We start from the raw sequence: 18,866 nt of genomic DNA, 5'->3' as shown, positions 1-18,866 counted from the left end.
TATATATATATATATATATATATATATATATATATATATATATATATATATATATATATATATATATATATATATATATATATATATATATATATATATATATATATATATATATATATAAACATCCTATACACACCATATATATATATATATATATATATATATATATATATAATTATATATATATATATATATATATATATATATATATATATATATATATATATATATATATAGTCAAGAATAAACATTTATTTGATTTCGTCATTTAATTCTGAATTAATCTGTTATTCCTCTGCCTCTCGAGTCGGGCGTCGCAAAAAACCCGCGCTTATTTGAACCAGTCAACAGCCGTTAGTTAGGCCTCTGTACCTCCTTAACCCCCCCCAACATCGCGCGATCCAGAAAACACTACCAAAACCCCTTTCCCCCCCATCACGCAATGAGGAGACATGTAGGGATTGGGAAGGGCAAAAAGGGGCATTTAGAGCTAGGGAACAGGTAGTATTTTAATCTGTAGGCATATAATGATAAGTGTGCCTTTCCCATGGCCTCCATTTGGCCTTTTGACATGCTTGCAGGTACGGTTGGCCCCGCCATACGCTCGAAGACGCCCTGCTTTTGAAAAGCAGGACAGAGACGGACTTCTGATTTCATATGCGGCGGACGCGCTGCGTTTTCTCCAGCTCCGCTGGTTGGACTGACTTCAAAAGGACCTGAAATGGTTGTAGGCGCCAATAACAGTCATAAAAGGTTCGTACGTTGCAAGTAGTCACGACCAGCACTCTCCCCTTTTACTTAAACTCCTTACAATTCCATTTCTTTAAACTTTTAACCTCTTCCTCCACAAAGCAATCCTCCCTTTGTTAGAATCCTGCCTGTATCCCACGCCTTGCCATTTACGTACTTTGAATTCAAGTAAAGACCCCGTGATAACCATCAATTATCCCTCCACCAGTGCAATTTAAGGGCTATTTAAGTTAAGCTGTATCAGTGTAATTTTATCTTTGTGTGAGTGCAATCACGTGTTCATTGTTAAAGCCTACGCTGCTCCGATTCTCAGATCATATTTACGTGCTTTCATTAAAAGCACCTTCTAGGCTACATTATGTTTTGTATTTAAGAACGTGTATTGGGTAGTATTTCATAGGGGAATTCCATCTCCTTCAGTGTATACCGTCATTCCTAACTGAGACGTCTCTTTCAGGGATGCACACGCGGAACGATCGCTATCCATGCCTCATTATCTCGTCTGCCACCCAAAATCCTAATAATTCCTGGTTGCATTCAGTAACGATTTCCGTTGTGGCCCAAATGTTCATGTGAATTATTCTCCCATCCTGGAGTTCCACCATTTGCATTTCCTGAGACTATTTCATGTAATCAGGGCAAGACTGAATGTTATTCTTATCATTGAGCTGATTGTATTGCAGATTGGCCCCATTTTAATCCACTTGCTTGTTGCCAACTCATTGCATTATTGTTCCCTGTGTCCTATTCTGAATCTGCCCCTTAGTGATTATGTTGTGTCGTGTCTCATTGTTGATTTGCTAAGTTTCTGTAAATAAATCCCTGTAAATCTGTAAAAGAATTCTAAATTCCCATATGGCGACCTTCCCCATTCAATTGTAAATCCAGGAAAATCTAAGGTAAGTTTTCAAATAACTTATTCCTTTGCTCATAAACTGGACTTTCTTGGTTTTGTGGCAGCATCAATTATAGTTTTGATTAAATTCCTCACCAAGGCGAGGTCCAGTTTATAACAGTATATATATATACATATACGTATGTATGTATATTTACATGCATGCATGCATACATTCATAAGAATATGCAGGATGTGCAATAAAACTGGGAAGGTAAAAAAAGTGTTGCAAACTATGCAAATAATACCCTTGTTTTGAATGGCAATCTATTTGGGAGGATAATAATGCATAATATATCATCCAGTATGGAACAGGCAACAATAGGAATTGTGATGTAAGCAATAAAGAAAAATGCTATTATTCTGGTTACTTAGTTTTTATTGAAAGGAATAATGAGAATGTTTTGAGATTAAAGAGAATTGGTAATAATCTCCACTTATCCAGTGACCCATGAATATTCCAAGTATTGAACTTTACTCGTCCGTACAGGAGAGAGAGAGAGAGAGAGAGAGAGAGAGAGAGAGAGAGAGAGAGAGAGAGAGAGAGAGAGAGAGAGAGAGAGAGAGAGACCTTATTATTAGAAATATTACTGGTAATATTGCCGAAACTGTCTTAAATTAAAAATCATTTGATAACATTCATGGCAACAAAGCAAATACGGACAGTCATGCTTATTTGAGGGGAAAAAAATTTAAGAACCTATTTTATATCCAAAGTTTTATTGATTTAATTGTGTACTGTCTAAAATACTTTACGAACTATTAAGAATTGTTATTCATTAATCAAATGTGTTTTTTATATGAAAATTGGTAAACAGAAGAGCATAACAAATATCATATTTAACTGACAAGTGATAAGTATCTATTAAATTTCTCAGTATAAAGACTAACGCTTATGGTGGCAGATGCAGATAGAATTAAAAGAAAATATAAAAAGGATAAGGGGGATCAATCGCATCTGCAAGGCTACGGAGCTTCTGAGGCAATAAACTAACCTGGTTTTGCATACAGCATATGAAGGGCTAAAACAGTATGGGTGTAGGGCCAACATCTCACAGAATGGATGTGCCGGTGACTATATAAAAGACAAAATGAGCATTCTAATGATAGAGAGGGAGATTGAGATAATTTGAAAGGAAAAATAGAACTGGGTCAAAGAGTAAAACAAAATACTAAATCTGATAATTTTAAACATTTGAAAATAACCTACTCTCCATGTCCACAGATAAAGAGTACTAGGGAAATTAGACAATGATCAGGGAGTGGCCACATGACGTATAAGGGTACAACTGGCCAATATGCAGCAGAATTGAGATTTCTGAGCGTTGATGAAATTTGTTGTACAAGGAGAGGACCAATAGAGCCAACTCCCGACTTGTGATTTCCTGCCCTCTGAATGTTCACCAGTCGTATACTGTGAGACATGCAGTTTGTCTTTGTTAAGAGAGGAAGCGAATGCAACTGATCATTTTACTGATTTTTCAGAACGCTGTAAAAACCATTAGTTGTTTTGAATTTTTCACAATTAAACCTAGTAATGTTTTATGCTTTACAGACTCATAGAAATGAACATTTTTGTTTATTAAGTAATCATAATGCTTAGTCGATACGTGGCAAATGTTTCACTGGTATATTAAGTAAAAAGACATCCATTGGTCGGTCATTTATATAACTATTTTAGGATAATTTTCCTTACCAAGTACTATACCTGGGAATACTTTCATAGGAGATCAAGTCTGATTAAATTCTCTTCATAAATGATAATCCAGCTTTACTTTTCATTTCACAAGTGACTTTCAGTTCTTGAAAACTAATGCCCCTTCCTTCTACCTAGGAATGTACTTTATTTTATTGTTTACTATAGGGTCAACTAGAACTAATCAAAGTAAAAATGGCAATAAATAGGAAAGATTTGTCCAAATGTCATCCTTTCATTCCACAGCTGCGAACACTTAATAAAACGCAATTAATTAAGATTAAGATTAGTGTGGTCATTGTATTGTACTGGAGCTTTCACCAGGGCGGCTTAGATGTATGTATCTGCAAAACCCTATAAGGGTTAAACTACGTAGAAACTAGATAATTGTGGCATAAGGTATGGCATTTGTTTTCCAGTGCGTAATTGCAGAGTTTAGACACTGCTGTCGTTGTAGTTGGGACTTTGGTATAATTATATATTCACAGTGGGGACACTCGCCTTTGATGCGCGAAACGCCATTGAAAAGGACGACGGAAATAAATAACTGTATTTGATTGGGATGCAACATGCTTTGCACCTATTAAACTGAAGTGTTCTGAAGTAACTTATCTGTATCTAATGGGCGCTTCGCCCATAGAAACGACTATTTTCATTCCCAAAAAACGAGTCGACCCCTGTATTTTTTTTTTTTTTTTTGAAATTGCAAGATTATACTCAGTTTTTACATTTAATGTACACAAATAGTAAACTACAAGTTAACACCTGTCATAAGTGATAACATCGGTAGCTCTGTATGGTTCTTTGTAATTTTGTTGTTCAGGACAACACGACTCACAAACTGATGAATCCTGAGCCTAGTGCTAACTTACTTAGGGATGCGTGAAAGAAAAGTTTTCTCTTAGTATGAAGTTGCTTGAATTCCCCCCCCCCCCTCTTTTTTTTATGAATCAACTTATTAAGTAAACAAATAATAACAAAACTATAGGAAAGGCCTTGCAGAATGTTGTATTTATTTAGGAAGCAGTTTTAAAAGACGTCCTGTGCAATAGAGATATTCGCCACAAGTCCTTCATCTTCCCTGAATGCTCTAAAACACTAGTACAGTAAATAACAACCTCCAGTTGATAAGAAGAGGTTATCACAACAATAACTTCTTATGAAATGATCTATTTTTTTCGTTTAGCTTGCTTGGTAACAGAATAACCTATAATACAGTAAGAAAAAAAAAAAACAACAAATTAATCAAACCAAAGGTGGTGTCAAAGAACCAGTTTATACATCATGCTGCTACGGCTTCGCTCTAGTTAAGTTCAATACTTTCATATGCGGTTCCAACACTTTTATTGAAAGAATATTTTTTTTTCTATGTTAGCAAGATACTATCTCCCATCTATGAATATTATGCGTTGTATGGAGCATGTTTTAGTGATTACTTAGTGAAATTGATCAAACAATAAACTTAAAAGAATGATGATTCCAAGAATGCTACAGTGTTTTATTTGAAAAAGGCAAGTCTCTTCAATAAAAGCAAGTGCAGAACAAATATTTTGGGGAACAATTTTCTTCCAAGTTATAATCTGAATAGAAAAAAACAAGAAAAATTTGCATGAAAAAGATATGAAGGCAGAATAAAGTTAATGGCTTAGGAAAGGAAAAGATTGCAGCACTGAAAGTCATGCATGAGGGAGGGAACGAGCAGAATGGCTTCTCATATACTTTAACAAAAAATAAAGTAACAGACAAACCGTGGGGACTACAAAGCAATTAATATTATACTTTATGTGGCTAACGAACCTAATTCTGATAAAAGATATAATGACAGTGCGTCGTCCATATACAAAGAAACTCTCTTTATTTATGTCCTTAGAAAATGCTGTAGAAAAAAGCAGGACTTGTTAGAACATGAGATTCACAGTATAGAAGAATGACCAGGAAAGTGATGCATTATTACCCTTTGTGAATTTTATGGTTATTAGAGTTCTGTTGCTGAATAGAATATATAATGATCATACGGGTCATTTTCTGTGTAGTACTTAATTAATGATATGAAGAGAAACGTTAGGGAGGGTTCGTAATCAGATTGAGACAATGCATGTTGCTTCTTCAAGGGAGAAAGAAATACAGGGTTTCTTCGACCTTCATGATGCCTTCTGTCTATACTATACAAGCTGAGAGACAATCTGTGAAGAAAGCTGAGGGAGGTAAAGACGGGTAAAACCAGTAAATGAATACCATAAAGGGGAAAAAAATTAAAAATTTTGCCGAAAAGTGAAGGGTAAAATAAAAATTACATACATACATAAAGCAGCACTGAAAGTAAGAGAGAGCAGTGTGATAATGGACGCGGCGTTGCTACTTGACAGTCGCTTCATATTCTCTCTCCTATCACAATTTTTTTTTCTTCTTTCCTCTTCTTAGAACACTTTATCAGGCCCGTTTTATCACGCACTTACGATTCCAAATGCACATGATCAATACTTCTCAGTTTTCTTTAGACATGCGATTGCATCTTGCCTTTTTCTGGAGTTTTGTCATTCGATATCGATAACTTTAGTGTGCCTGCTGTTTATCCTCTTTCAGAAAGATTTTTATTCTAGACTGAGTATTTGTCGAGGTTAGCAACTATACTCCTTCAGAGAGCCGGAGGCTGACTGAAAGATAAGTTATGTAAATAAACGAAATCAGGAAAATGACGCCTACCAGTGAAGGCGTAACAGTTGTCCTTTGACACGAATCATAAAAAGAAAAAATGAAATGAATTCTTAAGCCTGGACTAGTACCGCTATACTGCTGCACGTATACCCAGAATTAAGGACAAAAATCACCCTCTATACCCGGTTCAGACAAACTATTTGCAACGTGAACAAACAATTGCGGATTTTATCATAGTTCCTTAACTGTTAGCTTCGACACTAAAAATTTTTGTTACAAGGCTGCTAAATACCAATACAGTTCATCGCTCAACTAAACAGAATAATAATCCAAAAACTACCTAAAAAAATTACATTGTCAATATGTTGACACAAATAAAACACTAACAGAATTAAGATATATTTATCTCAGGCACTAGAATCAGACTTCAGCGTATATATTCTTCAAAACTCGTCAGCTAAAACTACCTTAAGTCTATTTGAATACTAATGTATCACATATATGAAAATAATATATGGTTCCGTTTCTGATAATATGGTTTTTTCCTTTGATTCGTAGGGGTAGAAAACCTCTGTTTCCCAGAGAGATGTTGCATATGTTGCCTAGAACTGTTTGTAATGACTGACTCAAAAGATGAAGATAAGGAAGCCGAAATTCAGATATAATAGTTTGCTGTGAAAACTCCCTATGAAGAGATATTGCTTTAATGTGATAGGAAAACATTTCCCATAACATTTATAGTAATTAGGCATAATACTTGCAAATTATCAAATACTTGATTATGAAAATCATAAACAGTGTAGCTTCATATACCAGAAACTATTAACACAAATGTCATAAAAGAAGAAGTTAGCCTAATTTGTTGATAATTATGCTACAACTGTAATTTCTTCAAGGTTTCCTCCGCGCATTTAAAGTATAGAAATACAAACGATATTGGATGAAACACTGTTTCCCGCTTTTTTTTTATTACTGAGTTTTCAGTGCGTAAAAAATGTGTAAATCTGGCTTCGAAGTGTTTTCATTGCAATGTATAGCCAATGTCCAGGCTGTCTTTTTATTTTATTTTTTTTTTTATTAAACTTTTATAAACTTTCCTCCGAAACAAAACATACAATATTATCGATATAGGTTCTAAAAATAGAGGAATTCCTCTCTGGCACCAAACACATTATACTTTTAATTCAATAGAGTTTTTGTGCTCAAAGGTTAAAAAAAAATTGATGAATATCGTAACTCGGTAACTCCGTAATTTCGCCGAAAACAATCGCAGAGACCGGAGGACTCTCGCTCTTACATGATAGCCTCTATGTTCTATTTTAATTTAAACCTGGCTGAATATGATTTTTTCTTTCTTCACCTAAACACTTTTACGTTTAAAGGAGGTTTTGATAGCCACTCGCTTCTCATATTGGGAAACAACTAACGAAGGAAGGTTAAAGACAAACAAAGCGAGCGTTAAGTATGCCAAAATTATTATTTTGATTTGCTTTTTTTCCCCCCTTTAGAGAAGGTGACGCCAGAAGGGTTAACCCTTTGGCTCTCATTAAGTCTTTCTGGATGAGGTTGCTAGTCCCTCACCCTTTCTCTCGACTCTCAGCTGACGCAATTAGTCATACGCAACGAGATCAATTGGTACGGGTGGGTTGGGATTTAATCACGGATCTTGTGAAGGCTAGGCATTACTTGGCCGCTGAGCGATCTCCTTAGACTATGTTCTATGAATGTACGGAAGATAAAAAATGAAAAAATCAAGATAGGATTCTTAAAAAACACCAAGAACAGACTTCCCTGGTATTATTAATACGGAAGGTGAAGTTGGTATGAACTCATATCTCATATTGCTCAGATTATTCTAAATATTATTTTTCCCTTGATTTTTACCTTAACTAATTTTCATGATTTCGAAGACAGAAATGTCATTTTTTTAAATAAAACAGACCACGGTCATGTAGCGAAAGTTTCCACGTTGCTTCTGTGGATCTGCTCCACCCTTACAACCACAAAAGAAACTAAAATTCGCACTACGAAAGAGTAAAGACACGGCTAGCATTTCTAAATGTCTAGTAGTAGTAGTGGTAGTAAATGTGTATATATATATATATATATATATATATATATATATATATATATATATATATATATATATATATATATATATATATATATATATATATATATATATATATATATATATATGTGTTATGCAGTGAATAAGTATGAGATTCACTGATCGGGATTATGAAAGAGAGAGAGAGAGAGACACGATGTTGATAGTTTAAAATGATGAGTCATGGGACCAAGTAAATTGAAGACTAACCATAACAAACCTCCAAGAAGTGGGAAAGGAAGGAGGAGTTAGAGGATAGACTAAGAAGTGAAAAGGTCAGCAAAATTGACCTGATTTGTCCTTGCAAAAAAGTGGGAGTTAAGATTGAACCATTAAGAGTAAAGTAGACGTCCTCAAGGAGGCGGAGTTTTGTTCAACATAGGTCCAGAGTTCATTCTGATCAATTTTTAGCCAGAGTTACTTGAAAACCAAATTGGGTAGGATTGTGTCACTCGCTCCTCTCTTAACATCAAGAAATTTCTAAGTCCAGGGTGGCTGGCCGTGTGATATAGTAGAGTTAGAATAAAACTTATGAAAAACCGTGCCCGGCGAATTCTTACCCTCTCCGGGAAAAGTGAAAAAAATATTAATAGACAATTTCAACCTAACTTACCTGAGTCCCCTGCGTTACTATCAAGTGAAGTCAACAGACACGGTCGTCATTCATATGTGGTGCAACGCAAATACAAAGAAAACACTAAACCCCATAACATATAAATGGTGGCAGTTTCGGGGGATTTCGCCCAGCGCACATTTGAAAAACATTAAAGTTCACGGCCCTAGAGAAATTTACAGAGAGTGAGCAGTGACGGCGCTGAAACTAACTCTCAATTTAACAGCGCAAATAATCTCAAGACGGTCTTCAGCACTAGAAACACCAATACAACATCAACACTGTAGCAGAAGGAAACGAAGCAGAACGAAATATTCCAAGAAGCAGTGAATCTTTTTGCGTCGATCGGAATGAAAATTGACAGCGGTAAATCTCTGCCTAGTTTGAAACTTCCGAACATTCGCATAAGATCAACCAGAAATTCAGTTTAATAATTATATATGAACATAATAAGAACAATAGTAATAATCACGGCATAGAACAGCGGTGATTTTTATAAGAAAACGAAATTTACGAAAGAAAGAATCAGCAACTCGCGCTATACTACGCCGATCGCAGAAGCGGAGAAGACCAAAACAAACTGTGTTGGCGGACGTATGAAAGTCGCTTATATCTACGTCAGTTCAGTGAACTTTTCTATCGTGTACGGACTTAAATACACGAAATTCCAAAATTTTTGGTCGCTAAAAGGGAGACTTAGCGAAAAGTAGCGGTAGCAGAGCAGTGACGACGACGGCGACGAATGAGAGCGGAAGACGGCGACGAAAGAGAGTGAAGAATTCGGAACGGCGATAAAGTTTAGAAGTCAACGCGTTGATAACCGCCTCCGGAGAAAGGAAGTAACGTCTTCAATCAACAATTTGGAAGGATTCCAAATTTTTCTTCGCCAAATTCAGCAAGTACGGACTGGAAGTCGGCCGAGCTGTGCCGAATTATCGCTGGATGCTAACGACAAATTGCGCTCAAGTGCAATCAGCGCGATCTTCAAGTGCAAGGCGACACGAAGCTAATTGAATAGTAAACATTCATTCCTAGTATCGGGAATTATCAAGAGAATTTTTTTTTCTGTGAATAATTAAATTTTTTTTTTTGTGTGCGTGGAATTTTTATATAATTATTTTTCCTGCAGTGCGCAAATAATTTTTTTACATAAATGATTTAAGTAAATTATTTTTCTTTTGAATAATATTCTGAAGAATTTTTCCTTATTGTTGTACGAAGGAAATAATTTTTTCTTTCATGTTTAGTAATTTTTTTTACGAAATAGAAATTTTCGTTCACTTGGTGATAGAGACAGTTCTGTTTAAATAATTCTATCATAATAAATTTTATTGTTAAACACTTGGCGCAGCATTTTGCAGTGGAACCCAAACAATTGTGTACATAAATACTAATATCAGACTTTTTCAGATTGTGAGAGAGTCCTATGAAGGAATGAGTTAGGAAAAATTTGAATTTTTTTGTATAGAGGGATACAGTCAACTCAGCAAACATGCAATTGAAGTAAGTACCTGATTCTCAAATTTTTTTTTTTGAATTTTTCATTCTTGGAATCATTGAATATTTTATGAATTAATATGAATAACACTTTGGACGAAGTTATCGCCCGACTGCAACAGACAAGAAGCGAAGACCAGACTCAATATAACCTAAGACCTGTACCTGAACGACTTTCTAGACCAATTGATCCTAGTAATACTAGACCCAGACGTTCTCGTAGTCAAGGTCCCCACTTAGTTTACCGAGTGCGCCTAACCCTTCAGTTGTAACCACTAACCCAATAACTTCCATTGTACCTAGAAATCCCAACATGGCGCAAGCCGCCGTAATAACCAAGCCACTAGATTTTGTGGAACGGTAGACCCAAGTAATGTAGATAAAAGGAGATTAGAAGAATATGGTGTAAATCGATGGATAGCAGACACAGAAAGCAGAATTTCAGCTGCTGGTATCACAGATGAGAGAAAGAAAATAGATGAAGCACTCTTGTATGTTAGTATGGAACATGGTGATGCACATACAGTTCTTCATTCAGTACTTTTAGGAATATTACTCTGTTTAACGAATTCAAGAAACAGTGCTTACAATTTTGCAACCAGAAGCACAGAAAGATCCATGGTATAACATAGGAACTTTCCATCATCAGAAATATGAGGGTAATCACTTAGTTTTAGCCACTAGAGTAGAAGAAGCTATAGATAGAGTGACGACAGATATGAAAGCTGTAGGAATTGTTGTTGGAAGGCAGGATGAATTTGATGATGATGAAACAGATTTAGCTAGTATATCCAAGGTACTTAGATATATGTCATTAGGACCAATCTACGATGCTTTGGGTAAGGAAGAAAGAGTAGCCTTAAAGAAGTACTGTGATAGGAAGCCAAATGATGGAATTGTACAAACCTTGATGTACATAGAAAGGAAAGTAAAACAGAATTCATCAAGTAGTAGTGCAGATTTTACGGGAACCGTAGCTAGTGGAAACCCAAGAAATAATAGCAATCAGTCCAATAGAAACCAATCAGGCAAGCTAGGTCTAGGTATCAGGGAAATAGAAATTCGTTTGATAGAAATGGTGGGAACAACAATAGGAGATTTAATCAATCAAATAGAAACAATCAAGGTAGGCTGCCAAATAGAGGTAACAATGGGAATACCACTGGAACTAATGGAAATAACAGTGGAAATAACAGGACTCCTGGACAGAGGGGAGCTAGTCAAGGCCAAAATTCAGGGAATAATAGGCCACAGTTCAATAGGCAGAGACAAAGTTGTGGAAATTGTGGTTATAACAACCATACAACACAGAATTGTAGAAGAAACAAATGGTGTTCGAATTGCAATAAGACAGGACATTTGATCCAAAACTGTTGGTACAACAAACAGGGAAATTCTCAGGGGTCTCAAAATAACCAAAGTACTCAGCCTAATAATCAGAATACCTCCCCCAGTAACCCAAATCAAGGGGATTCTCAGTGACAATCACAGAAAGTGCAGCAGAAAGGTCCATCCTCACAGAGAGAAATAGTGACAGTGAATGAGGATGTGTCCCCAACAGACATTACTCGAAGTAATGAAATAGTGTTTTCTGTAAAGAATTTTAATACGTGTCAGGAAGAGTTGCCTATCATACAAGTACACTTAGAAGGTGTACTGAGTTCCATATTGTTGGATACAGGCAGTACTGTAAGTATCATAGATAAAGGCACTTTAACAAAACATATAGGTTGTGAGCTTTCCCAAATGAGAGAATCCTATAGGACCATAAAGGGGATCGCTGGAAAGCAAATAAGGGCTATAGGCAATGTCAATTTAGAGATAGAAATTCTAAATAAGAAATACAGGGAAGAGTTTGTGGTGTTGGAAGAGAAATATTTTCCAGCTCAAGCTCTATTTTCCTTCCAGGCTATGAAAAGATGTGGAATTGCACTAGATTGTAGCAATGGAAGAGTAACTATCAAGGAAATTGATAGAGGAAATGTTTGCTCTCTTGAAGAAGAGGAACAGTTTCAGATAAACTTGATCACTTTACCTGAGACAGCCTCATCTGAAGAAGTAGACATCCAACAGATAGAAATAGAATTTAATGCTAACCCGGGTAGGACAGTGAGTAGAAATTCAATGATAGAAGAAATAGAAGAAGATAGACAAACTACTTTTAAAAGCCTAGAAGCCACTCAGGAGGAATTCTCAGATAGCAGGTATGAACCTGATAACTCAAGTGCACGACAAGTAGATACCTCCGAAGAACTTAGTTCTTTTTCCCAACCTGACGATCCTGACACGCTGATAGATTGTAGTCACTTAATAATAAGAGAAGATACGGAAGAGAAGTATCTCAATGAGGTGTTGCTGTTAGGCAACCTAAAAATGACAGAGATAGGTTCTGTGATACCACAAGATGAAAGTTCAGATGATACTGATGTCTGTTACACTGCCGATGCACAGAATGCAGAAGAAATCTGCTTAGTTAGTACTGCCGATGATAATCTTGTAAAACTCAAATTAAACAATAGCGTTATACTGCATCCACAAGGTCTGACAAAGGTTTGTCTTAGAATTGTAACAGATAAAAACCTAGGTGATACAGATGTGTTATTAGTTAATGAAGACTTACCAGACTTTGTGAGAAAATGGACAATTCCCTAGTAAGACTTAATGGTGGAAATTGTACGACTTATGTGTATAATTATTCTGACAAGAGACTAGAATTGCATGCCGGCATAGAATTCTGTAAGGGAATTGTGATTACTAACCCTTTACTAACCCTAAGTGAAAAGCATTTGTCTCTGTAGCTGACACAAGAGTTAAATTAGAAGGGGAAGTAAATAATACAGATTTTCCTCATTGTAGGGACAGGTTAATACAGATATTAGAGAAATATAGGAGTGTTGTAGCAGTAACAGGAGATAAGTTAGGAAGGACAGATGTCCTGCAGCACAAAATAGTCATAGAAGATGGTGCTAGACCTTTTTATATACCTAACTACAAACTTCCAATAAGTCAAAGACCCATTGTAGACGAGATGGTTGAAGAGATGAAGGAAGATGGAGTTGTAATACCTTCTAAGTCACCTTATAATTCACCTTTACTGCTAGTTCCAAAGAAAGACGGTACTTGGAGGATGGTAATTGATTACCGTAAATTGAATTCCCACACCGTCCCTGATCGAATGCCAATGCCAGTCATTAATGACATGTTAGCTCAATTAGGAGGTGCCAAGGTTTTTCTAGCCTCGATTTACTGAGTGGATATTGGCAAGTTCCTCTCGATGAAGAATCCAAGCATCTCACGGCATTCAGTACTCATAAAGAACATTTGCAATTTGAGGTAATGCCGTTTGGTCTTACTTCAGCTCCTTTAACGTTTGTACGTTTAATGCTGCAAATCTTGGGAGATGTTGAAGACGTATCGGTTTATCTTGATGATGTAATAATTGCTAGTAAGGATGTAGAGAGTCATTTCAAGACAATAGAATTAGTATTAGATAGGCTCAGAAAGGCCGGTTTAAAGGTAAAAATTAAGAAATGTCAGTTTCTGAAGAAATCTCTAGAATATCTAGGACATGTTATCAGTGAACATGGTTTGAAAATGCAAGAAGGAAAGATTAAGGCTATTGTAGACTATCCAGCCCCAAGAAATTTGAAGGCACTAAGAAGATTCCTAGGTATGGTAGGGTATTATCGACCTTTCATAAAGGGGTTTGCTACCATAGCAAAACCATTAACTGAGTTAACTAGGAAAGATGCTAGCTATGAGTGGAAAGATGAACAGGAAGCAGCGTTCAAAACACTAAAGGATATGTTGATAACAGATCCTATCCTAGTTTATCCAGACTTCGAGAAGGAATTCTACTTAGCCTGTGATGCTTCAAGTACAGGACTAGGTGCCGTCTTGATGCAAAAGGATAAAACAAGGATGAGGACTGTATACTATGCCAGTAGAGTTTTGAATGCAGCTGAAAGAAATTACAGTACAACAGAAAGGGAATGTTTGGCATTAGTCTGGGATTACAGAAATTTAGACACATTTTGCTAGGACATAAAATTAATGTTCTTACAGATCATAAACCCATTTGTGATCTTTTCAAGAAAAGGGCTTTTACCAATAATATGAAGTTCAATAGATGGTTCGTTAGCGTATTAGAATTTGCCCCAGAGTTTAGATACATACCTGGTAGATATAACACATTAGCTGACGCCTTATCTAGATCACAAGAAGAGAACGAGAAACAAATTACCACTCATAATTTCGCCTTCAGTTGTCAAATCACAGACTTAGATTTAGACAAAGTTCGTCAAGAACAACAAAAGGATTCTAGAATAAAGGAAGTAATTGGTAACCTCTTGCAAGGTGAGAAAAATTCAGAGTTTCAATTGATAGATGGGTTATTGTACAAGACTTCAGACGAACCAAATGCTTGTTCACGTTTGTACATTCCTAATACACTAATACAAGACGTTTTAGAACTAACCCATTCATACAAGTTATCAGGACATCCTGGAATTAAGAAAACATGTAGAACAATCACTAGAAACTATTTTTGGCCTCGATGTAGTGAAGATGCTACTCGATTTGTTCAGAATTGTACCCTATGTAATATACATAAGGGGAATGTCAACGTCAAGGCTCCTCTGAAATGTATCCTTCAGAATTAAATCCTTTTCAAGTAGTCACAATGGATTTCTTAGGTCCATTCCGAACACCATCAGAGGAAATAAACAGATTTTAGTTTTCATTGACTATTTGACCAGATACGTAGAAATTGTTCCAACTAGAAACAGAGAAGCATCAACAGTGGCAGAAGCCTTTAAGTCTAGAATTATAACCAGACATTCATGTCCTCAAGTTTTGCTCTCAGACAATGCTGCTGAATTTACTAGTGACATTCTAACGAATTTGTGTGACTTTTATGAAATACAGAAATGTCAAATAACAGCATATAAGCCAAGCTCAAATGGAGCAGTAGAAAGAACAAATCGCAAGATAAAGGATGTTCTGAAAACATTGGTAACCTAGCACTGAAGACTGGGACTTGACTCTCGAAGACATACAATTTACTCTAAACAACACAGTAAATGAATCAATAGGAGAAACTCCTCATTTCCTATTGTATGGCTACAAAAAGAGAATGCCAAATTCACTTTTGGATGATGCCGCACCACCCAGACGTACGTACAACTACGAGGACTATATTGCTTGGAAGACAAGACGTACGTACGAGACCGTTAAAGTCACCAGGGCTAGATTAAAGGAGTTACATAAAAATCTAGTAAGTATTACAATAACAGATCCACCATACCCTCGTTAAAGGTAGGACAACAAGTTTATGTACTCAATCATGTTCTTGAAGGACCTAATATTAAAGTATCACCAAAATTTCGAGGTCCATATAGAGTTTTAGAAGTTTTGAAGTTGAATAAATTCAAGTTAATGCATGAAATTACCTTGAAAGAATCCATTGTACATTGGAACCACATTAAAGTAGTTCATTCAGAACCTTGGTCGTCTACCCAGTTAACAGATTTGTCAATAAAGATAAGATAGATAACAAAATAGAATCTTCAATGACCCCAAGGTATAATTTGAGAAGAAGGTAATGGCAAGTGCAATGGTAAACAAATGTAGTTGATAAGATTTTTACTGCTTGATAACATTATTTCAGCAAATGGATTGTATGGTGGTTGGCAGTGAGTCAAATTGTGAACTCACTCGTACAACTAAGGAAGGGAGCCATCATCAAGGAGCATGGCAAGGTAAAGATGATACAGGACCTAGCCATTGTTAAGATCCAGACGGACTCCATTATCGATCAGAGAGAGCAGTTAGTCCAGCTGAGCAATCAGATACAGGCAGGAGTACAAAGTGTCCAAGATAGAAATTTGTACGACATGCTCTCCAAGTTGCAGAGGGACATCGATAGTGTTATGCCAAGGAAAGTAGTAAAGCGATCACTCATACCCTTTATAGGCGTCGCTTTACATAATCTCTTTGGAGTGGCGACCGATGGTAACGTTGAAAGGCTAAAGGAAAGAGTGGCACAACTTGAAAATTGGGCTTCTGAGCAGGGCACTGTCTATAATAAAGTAATAGGAAATGTCAATCAAAATCAGAAAATGATCACAGTGCTGAAAGAATTTGTGAATAGTGCCCTCCATAATGTTTCATCAGAAATTGCTAGAATCCATCAAACAGAAATGATGGAGCAACTGCTCATAGAAACAAGTAATTTCCTTCTGGAATACAAGGAATTACTCAATGCAATCATGATGGCAGGTAAAACCTGCTGTCGCCTTTTCTGATAACCCTAGTGAAATTGAAGCCATTATTCAGAAATGTGTTGTGAACAATCACTTGAAGCCACTAGTAGAAAATATAGTGGACTATTATGGCCTGATAACAGTGAAAGTGGTAGCCAATCAAATCATACTAGTGATCCTTTCAACAATCCAGACGTCAACTCATTGATGTCAGTCTATCCATTCCCAATGGTAGTAGATAATAAGTCCATTGTACTAGAAGGAACAGTTCGACACTTTGCCTTGCAGCATGATTCGTTCCTAGTGACTGAAATTCCCGAACATAAATTCAGGGAATGTGTCATGCTTAATGATGGTGTATATGTTTGTAACATTGTGAATTTCTATGAACCATTGAGTGCTCTTCATTGCCTAGATGATCTTGTAAACAACAAGAATGGTAAGAACCATTGTAAATATATACCGTTTACAGAAACTTTCAAGGCTCAAATCATTGATGATGAAATTTTTGTGTTCTCAGCAAACAGATTGAATGCTAAGATTGACTGTAAGTCAAACAAAACAGAAGTAGTTTTCATTAATGTACACTCATTTTCATCTGCTTGTGAACTGGTCATTTTACATAATTTGTATTACAAACCAACAATTTTCACGACGTACAGTTTGAATTTCAGTAAAAGTGTACATCAGTTTGCAGTTATTAACGAATTTCAACTTTCAGAACTGGAATTGGAGACATTCACAAAGCTAGAAGAGGTTCATACTTTCTTTCATGTATATAAGACCGAGATTTCTCCTATTATGTCATTCATAAATGTCATTCTTTTAGTACTGTTTGCTTTCATTTCTTTTATGATTGTCAGGAAATTGATACTGAATAAGCTTACCATAATCAAGGACATGATGGACAGAATCCTTCCTAGAGAGTGATAGCGTTTACCATTGACTTGCACTTGAACATTTGATGATTGATTTTTTATTTTTTACAATTTATGATTGATAACCAGAGAGTAATAGGCATTTGATATATTTACTTTGCCATAATTTTTCTGCATTTAGTTTGAGTATTTGATATTCAAATTCATGCTTATATTGTTTGTGTTAGCACTATGATGCATTATAATATTTCTTGCATTTATTGCTTGTTAATAGAAATCATTGACATTGAAGTAATTGACTATAGTCAAGTTGAGTTGGTTATCTACTTGCATTGTAGTCAATGCTGGTAGGTGACTGAGTGATGTTATGCAGTGAATAAGTATGAGATTCACTGATCGGGATTATGAAAGAGAGAGAGAGAGAGACACGATGTTGATAGTTTAAAATGATGAGTCATGGGACCAAGTAAATTGAAGACTAACCATAACAAACCTCCAAGAAGTGGGAAAGGAAGGAGGAGTTAGAGGATAGACTAAGAAGTGAAAAGGTCAGCAAAATTGACCCTGATTTGTCCTTGCAAAAAGTGGGAGTTAAGATTGAACCATTAAGAGTAAAGTAGACGTCCTCAAGGAGGCGGAGTTTTGTTCAACATAGGTCCAGAGTTCATTCTGATCAATTTTTAGCCAGAGTTACTTGAAAACCAAATTGGGTAGGATTGTGTCACTCGCTCCTCTCTTAACATCAAGAAATTTCTAAGTCCAGGGTGGCTGGCCGTGTGATATAGTAGAGTTAGAATAAAACTTATGAAAAACCGTGCCCGGCGAATTCTTACCCCCCTCCGGGAAAAGTGAAAAAAATATTAATAGACAATTTCAACCTAACTTACCGAGTCCCCTGCGTTACTATCAAGTGAAGTCTACAGACACGGTCGTTCATATGTGGTGCAACAAAATACAAAGAAAAACACTAAACCCCATAACATATATATATATATATATATATATATATATATATATATATATATATATATATATATATATATATATATATATATATATATATATATATATATATATATATATATATATATATATATATATATATATATATACACATTGTCAGTATGTAATCCTTTTTCATTTAAGATTAAATTTAGTTTTTATTTAATTTATTAAACCTAGTCTCGTTAGTTTCACTTGTCATAGACCTCCTCTTGTGTATAACAATTGTTTGCTTGTTATTAATGTTTGTTTACTTTTTCAAAGGAAGTTGTGTGTGTGTGTGGTTCCTCCTGTGGTTTAGGGGTGATTTCGTAACTTCTGTTCGAAGAGCAAATAATTGTTCTCTGGACCTTTTGCTCTTCGGAACCCTTTTGCCTGGCTTGGTGAATACAGAATATTGCCGTGACTTGCTTCTTCATGGTTGCAGCCTCTATCATTAAATTCCGCTTATCTTCCGAAGTTGAGGATTTATGCTGGATCACTGCCATCTTCAAATTGGAAGACGTG

At 35.8% G+C, this 18,866-nt stretch overlaps 1 long non-coding RNA gene across 1 annotated transcript; it reads left to right on the top strand.

The window, feature by feature from the left end:
* Positions 1-8,519: 8,519 nt before the first annotated feature.
* Positions 8,520-18,173, top strand: LOC136845365 (uncharacterized). Its single transcript, XR_010855156.1, has 3 exons — positions 8,520-9,736; positions 10,130-10,222; positions 15,885-18,173. It is a non-coding gene; the product is annotated as an uncharacterized lncRNA (long non-coding RNA).
* Positions 18,174-18,866: the final 693 nt, after the last annotated feature.

The sequence above is a fragment of the Macrobrachium rosenbergii genome, chromosome 13 (genome assembly GCF_040412425.1).
Source record: "Macrobrachium rosenbergii isolate ZJJX-2024 chromosome 13, ASM4041242v1, whole genome shotgun sequence".
Lineage (NCBI taxonomy): Eukaryota > Metazoa > Arthropoda > Malacostraca > Decapoda > Palaemonidae > Macrobrachium > Macrobrachium rosenbergii.
This window is presented reverse-complemented; position numbering and strand designations above follow the sequence as displayed.